Source organism: Argiope bruennichi, chromosome 11, assembly GCF_947563725.1.
Source record: "Argiope bruennichi chromosome 11, qqArgBrue1.1, whole genome shotgun sequence".
NCBI classification, from domain to species: Eukaryota; Metazoa; Arthropoda; class Arachnida; order Araneae; family Araneidae; genus Argiope; species Argiope bruennichi.
Window position 1 is genome coordinate 83,599,064 of NC_079161.1, and position 6,031 is coordinate 83,605,094.

General features: G+C 30.4%; 1 long non-coding RNA gene across 1 annotated transcript; it reads left to right on the forward strand.

Moving 5' to 3' along the window:
- The first annotated feature begins 461 nt into the window (after window positions 1-461).
- On the forward strand, window positions 462-3,814 carry LOC129957630 (uncharacterized). Its single transcript, XR_008782798.1, has 4 exons — window positions 462-617; window positions 1,827-2,514; window positions 2,617-2,775; window positions 3,721-3,814. It is a non-coding gene; the product is annotated as an uncharacterized LOC129957630 (long non-coding RNA).
- Window positions 3,815-6,031: the final 2,217 nt, after the last annotated feature.

A 6,031-nucleotide genomic window follows, 5' to 3' on the forward strand; every position in this document is an offset into this window, starting at 1 on the left:
GTTTCTGAAACTATGTAGAATGAATATTTAATTTGATAAGTTTCTGAGGTAAAAATAACCTTAGGGATCATTAAACTGCCTCACTCATACAAGGAAGTTTGTGTTGGATTAATCGGATATTTCACTTGTTTGAAAGAATGTAACCTCACAGAAACCATCAACGAAACAGTTATGGCACAAGTTCTCTGTAGACTCTTCAGATGTTTTTTGGAGCAATGAAACCACGCCTTTCCCCATATGTGGAGTGACTGCCTCCTCAGCTCTTGGCAAAAGTTGTGTTGATAGTCCCCCGGCCATCCAGATGGCTGCTTTCTGTCGATTCCGTACAGAAAGTAATATCGGTAAGTTATGCTATTTATAATTATCATATCAAAATGAAGATTGGATGAAATAATTTATCAATGGTGATTAGAGCTATAAAACTGAACTTTTCTTTTTCATTAGTTTTTTACAGGGTGGACAACTTGCCTTTGTCAAACAAAACAGCATGGACACTGACAAAACGTCAATCACCAGTACTTTTCTCTCGGTTCCATGTGCATGCTCTCCATCTGCACCAATGCTGGATGCGGGGAAGTATTTTCTTGACATCAAAGTACAAGAAATTCAAGGACACAGTAAGTTTACAAATTTATATTAATAAAACTAACAAAGCGACATGGTGTTTGGAAACCAACTGTATTCGATTCGTCTCGAAAATAATCTTTCTGGAAGCTGCAATTTCCAGGGGAAAATTTATTCAAATGTGTAACATTTAAACTATGTCCAACGTAAGAACTACCGGTATTGAAATACATGTTATACTATGATGGCCACTTGCATATCATCACATGGGCAGTACAAGGTCAGGAACTCTCGTATCATTTATTCCAACACGCACCTGTAACAGGACAAAAAATAATTCAAGATAATCATTTTGTGTCTATAGGGACAGAGGGAAAATTACTTTCTTGAATGAATAAATGTATTACTATTTAAAAAATCCATGTCCTTCGATCCTTTATAAGTTGTAGTTAAGAAACGTGCTCATATAAGTTTTTCTATTTTTTCAAGCATCTAAATATGACATTCCATAAAATTTGAAATGCAACTGTCTAAAATTAAAATTGAATGTTGCTTAACCCTTTCTAGGGCCGTGGGAAGTATGCTTCCCATCAAATTTATCAATCTTTGTATGAAATTATGTAGGTTGGCATAAAATTTCTTAGAAAGACAGAAACTTAAATGCTTTAGTTCTTTATCTCAGACAAAATGATGTCTCTTGATTTGTTACTTAATTATTAATTAACCAAATTAATCAATTTTATCTAAGCTAGATGAATCCCTTTTCTTGTTCTAATTTCAAGACTAAAAATATTTTAACATGTGAGTAGAAGAAAATGATCCTTTAAAGGGTTAAATGAAATTTCCTAATTTACCACTAAGCATTTTGCGAGTCGCTTTAAAGAGTATCCTAGAGTTAGTGAATAAACTGTTATATTAAGTATAATCAATTATGCTTAACGGGCAATTACAAAATAGATGCAAATTATTTTCCTATACATGCTTATAGCTATCGTAAAAGGTTCGGAAATTTTTTTAAAAAAATATTTAGGTAATTGTTTAACAAATGTATTTCAAATATTGCTAATAACTTAGTTTTTTAAAAGAAAAAAAATGAAGTGATGTTTAAAACGAGAAATGTTTCTCTCAATGAAGTTGCAAGCAAATTCTTATCAGATTTTAGAATTTTTACTGTAGGTAAAAGAGCAAAAGTAAAATGTATAGATTCTTCCATTTTATAGTATTCTTGATTTCATATCTAATCATTATTAATTTCTTTTCAGATATTGAAAGTTTTTGAAGGAAGTGATCATAACACAACAGATAATATGGAACTTCAACAAGCGCATATTAGAATTCGGATCCTATGGAATTCGACTAACAGAAGAGATTTATTGTATGATTTATAAAGCCTGAAATATTAGATTAGGCTTAAAGTATCAACTTTGTACAAATAACTGGAATTTAAAAAGGATCTGCAAAATAGATTGAAAGTAAAGGGTATATTTATAATCCCGGCATATTCCACGAAAATGGCTTCTAAGTGGCGAGTTTGAATTACTTTGATTTCTCATAGTCTGAGGCAGGGTGAAAACCATGTCCATTAGTTCTGTTCATCTCTCGAAAACAGTAAGAAGCGAGTGAGAATTTCAGTTTTTAGAGTAATAATAGCAAAAACTTTAAAGATATCTACTTAAATTACTTTACTTATACTTTACGAAAGTATTCTGACGGATTTCTTCGTGTTTGCTCATGATGCAACGTCTGATAAATCGAAAAAGAGGCAGAATCTCCTGCAATTGCAGAATGCGCTGATCTTGTATCAAAGAATGCATTACAATCTATTTAATTGAGCAATAGCTTAATACCACTTCTCTTCTGTGAAAGGAATACCATTTCGGTTCCAGCAGCAAATTCGAAATGTGGGAGATGTCTAGATTGGCGGAAAAAAATGGTACTGAAATGATATCTGTAAGTTGCACGAAATATAACTGTCAAATCGATTGAAAATTGTATCCAATCACTTCTGATTATAAAATAATTAGACCTATAAAAATGTTCTTTTTTCATTAGGTATTCATATTTCAGACCACTTACGATCATTATGGATGCATTTTTTTTTCTTTGAAAAGTGTGCTGTCGCCATCAATAATACGGTTTTCTTGGTTCCATGTACAAGCCATTAATTCTCGCCTATTTCCTTAAGATGATTTGAAGTATCAAATTCTCATGGTAAGTTTTTGAATCATTATAATAAAATTGTCAGAATAGCATGATATTCGGAAACTATTTCATTTGAACCCTCTAGAATATATTCCGAAGGCACAAAAAATATATACACCATAGTTTCTTGGAAACGTTGAAGTTTTATGTGCCTCTAAACGTAAGAACCGAATTACCGTTCATGTTATACTGGGAGATCAATTTCTGTAGATGTCGAAGTAATTCATTGCCCAAGAATGGCGGTGGCTTATGTATACTTTCTTGTCATAGGGAAATGTAAGGTCAAACCATTTCAGACATGTGCCTATGAGAGATAAGCAAAAAATGTTTCTGCATAATTTTGTTATTTCTCCACTAAAGTCATTTTGGGTGCTAAACTAAGCATATTGCAGTAGATATTTAAAATTTTCAATCCTTCATTAATCACAATTATCAGCATGTGATAATCAGTAAGGTGGACTCATTTGATTTTTCAAGGATATAAACGGCAATCTACGAAATTCATTTGCAATCTCTACGAAAGGAATAATGCTCATTTCTCAACATCGGGCCTTTCTTTCCTTCTCCACTATTCAAGGACACATTAGGCAAAAACTATTGTATTCTAAAATCTAAACAAAGAATGTCGGATGCTATTAAAGTATTCATTATCTGCCATTTCTGACTTTCATAGAAAAAAACACGCGCATGTCACAAAAGATTTTGGAATAATTCAAAAAATGCTTAATTATTTTAAAATTATATTCACATGGTTAGTTGCATTTTCATAATGCGCACTGTTGGTGGGGAAAAAAATCCTAGATATAGATTCCGCTTCTGTTGATAGCAATTGGATATTTTTTTCAGATTAATGAATTATTGGAGTGAATTTAAAGATCAAAATTTAGTTTTATATTCTAGCATTTAATCTCATTCTCTATAGTTTGATTCAATCTATTAATTTAATCTTTTCAGATGTCTACATGTTTTAACCCAAGTGATCACGCAGAAGATACCAAATGGAGCCTTCAATCTTGCCATTCAGAGCCTTTTCAATGGAGCTATGAATGGAGATCCAATGTATGCAGTTGAGATTGTAAAACTAATTTTGGATTCGCCTAAATTTATATCAGTGGCAACAAATAATGAATAGATAAATGGTCTGCACAGTGGAAATGTGATTTATGTATGTAGTCCACATTACTTGAGGATATCAATACATCTTTGAAATGTTCTATTCTAAGAGCAAAGTACTGAATATTTATATAATCTTCGAACTTTTCAAAGCTTGAAGTGTGCAAATATATCCGATTTTAAAACAAGTATGTGGCAATTCAATATTTCATCTTAAAATTGTCTGGAAACTTTTATTCTTATATTAACTTTAAAGTATTGATCTTTATTCATTCATTTCAAATGAAATTTTTTTTAAATCTATTTCTAAAATGCATATTTCTAAAATCTACATTTTGATAAAATTGTTTTTACTATGGATAACTTAAAATTTGCCAGTGTATTTAATTTTGCTAGTAGTCTAAACCAACTTTCCAACAAAACAGAATGTTTGATTTGCATTTCAGATAAAATTTCTGTATGGTTATTAATCTCTTATTAGTGTTCAAGCTGACAAGCAGAGCTCTTATTCACTCGGCAATATAGGCGGGAAACGCAATTGTTATTGTGAAATTTACAAATTTCACTTGCTTAGTGCATTACTTCCTCATTGCGAGTGGAAAATGAATCTTTTCGCCATTAGATGACTTGTTAGTTATTTTTAATCACCGATTACCATAGCAAAATTTTGTGTATGTAAATATTTCTCTATAAATGGATCTGTTTTTCATTTTACCTACATATTTTTTTTTAAATTTCTTTTGGTAACATTTTGTAGGGAATGTCATTGCTCGCGAAAACAATTTCATGATCTTGTTCATTTTTAGAACTCGCTTTGTGATTAATTATAAAATGGGTTATATAATTTAATTTGTTCTTATGACCATATGTATGATTCTAGTATATTAAGGAATTTTGCTTTTCATAATGATCCTGATATTCGCCTTTCAAATATTTGTTTTAAATATGCAAAGTTATTTTATGCTTAGAATCATATGTATATTGCTTTATGCTTAATTTTCCAAGATATCATATTTTAAATTATGATCTCAAAGTAAACTTGTGACAAACAAAGTTGTGAAATTTTCTATAATAACCGTAATATCCATGTTCGGCTAATTTAAAATATACGAATAGGAATTGTCAAGAAAAATGTCTATTGTGTATGGAGGATAAATCAAAACGTACTGTTAGTATGCATGTTTGTCTTCTTACATTGTTTGAAATTTCGAAAATATTTTCTATAAATATCAATCAATCGTATGTCGCGTATTTACGCAGGTGAAATAGTTTTGTATTTTGAAGAGACGTTTTATGATATTTATAAGTTTGATAATTCTTGACTTTTAAAACTATAAATATTCTAAAATTGTTATAAAATACTTTCAGTTTCTTTTCATTACCTTTCATATGTGAATTTCGTAATGTATAGCATTAATTGTTTCTGAATCAAAATTTAAACATAATGTCAATGCTTATTAATTTAAATCTCTAACACTTAAGATTTTTTACCGTAGTCTGTGTAGATATATTAAATATGTTCGTTGCATCCATTTGCAATAATTTTTAAATTAACATTTTATTTATGTTAAATTTAAAATGAAGTAGTAATAATTAAAGTGAGATTGTAAATTTAAAATTCTAAACATCTCGCTACTTCGGCTTTTAATTTTACTTAAAGTTTACATCCGCGGATAAAGCATACTTTGATTGGCTCGGCCGGCCAGCCAATCAAAATATGCTTTCTTTCTCAGAAAGCATTTGATCCTCGTGTCTGATCACCACGGTGATCAGTATGCTTTTTCGAGAAAATACGATGCTCTTCAGTATAAAATAATATGCATAAACTTCTACTCGAATATATCTTTTGTTGAAGGAAAAAGTGAATGGATGCGATGAATGTTAAATAATCTAAATGTATGGCAGGTCGCTTTCTCTTTTTCCAATAACATGTGAATGTGTAGGGTTCTGAATTATCAGCCTTTCAGTAATTTGCTAAATTCTTTTAATTTAATAGAATATTAAACTTTCACATATTCTGTGTTCCATTACACATTGGAATAAAATTTTTATAATGAGTTTTCAATTGAAGGTCTGCCGAATGCATTAACTTGTATAAGTGTGGTTTCTCCTATAGTCATTTATGCTACATACTTAAATTGGAATATTTTAT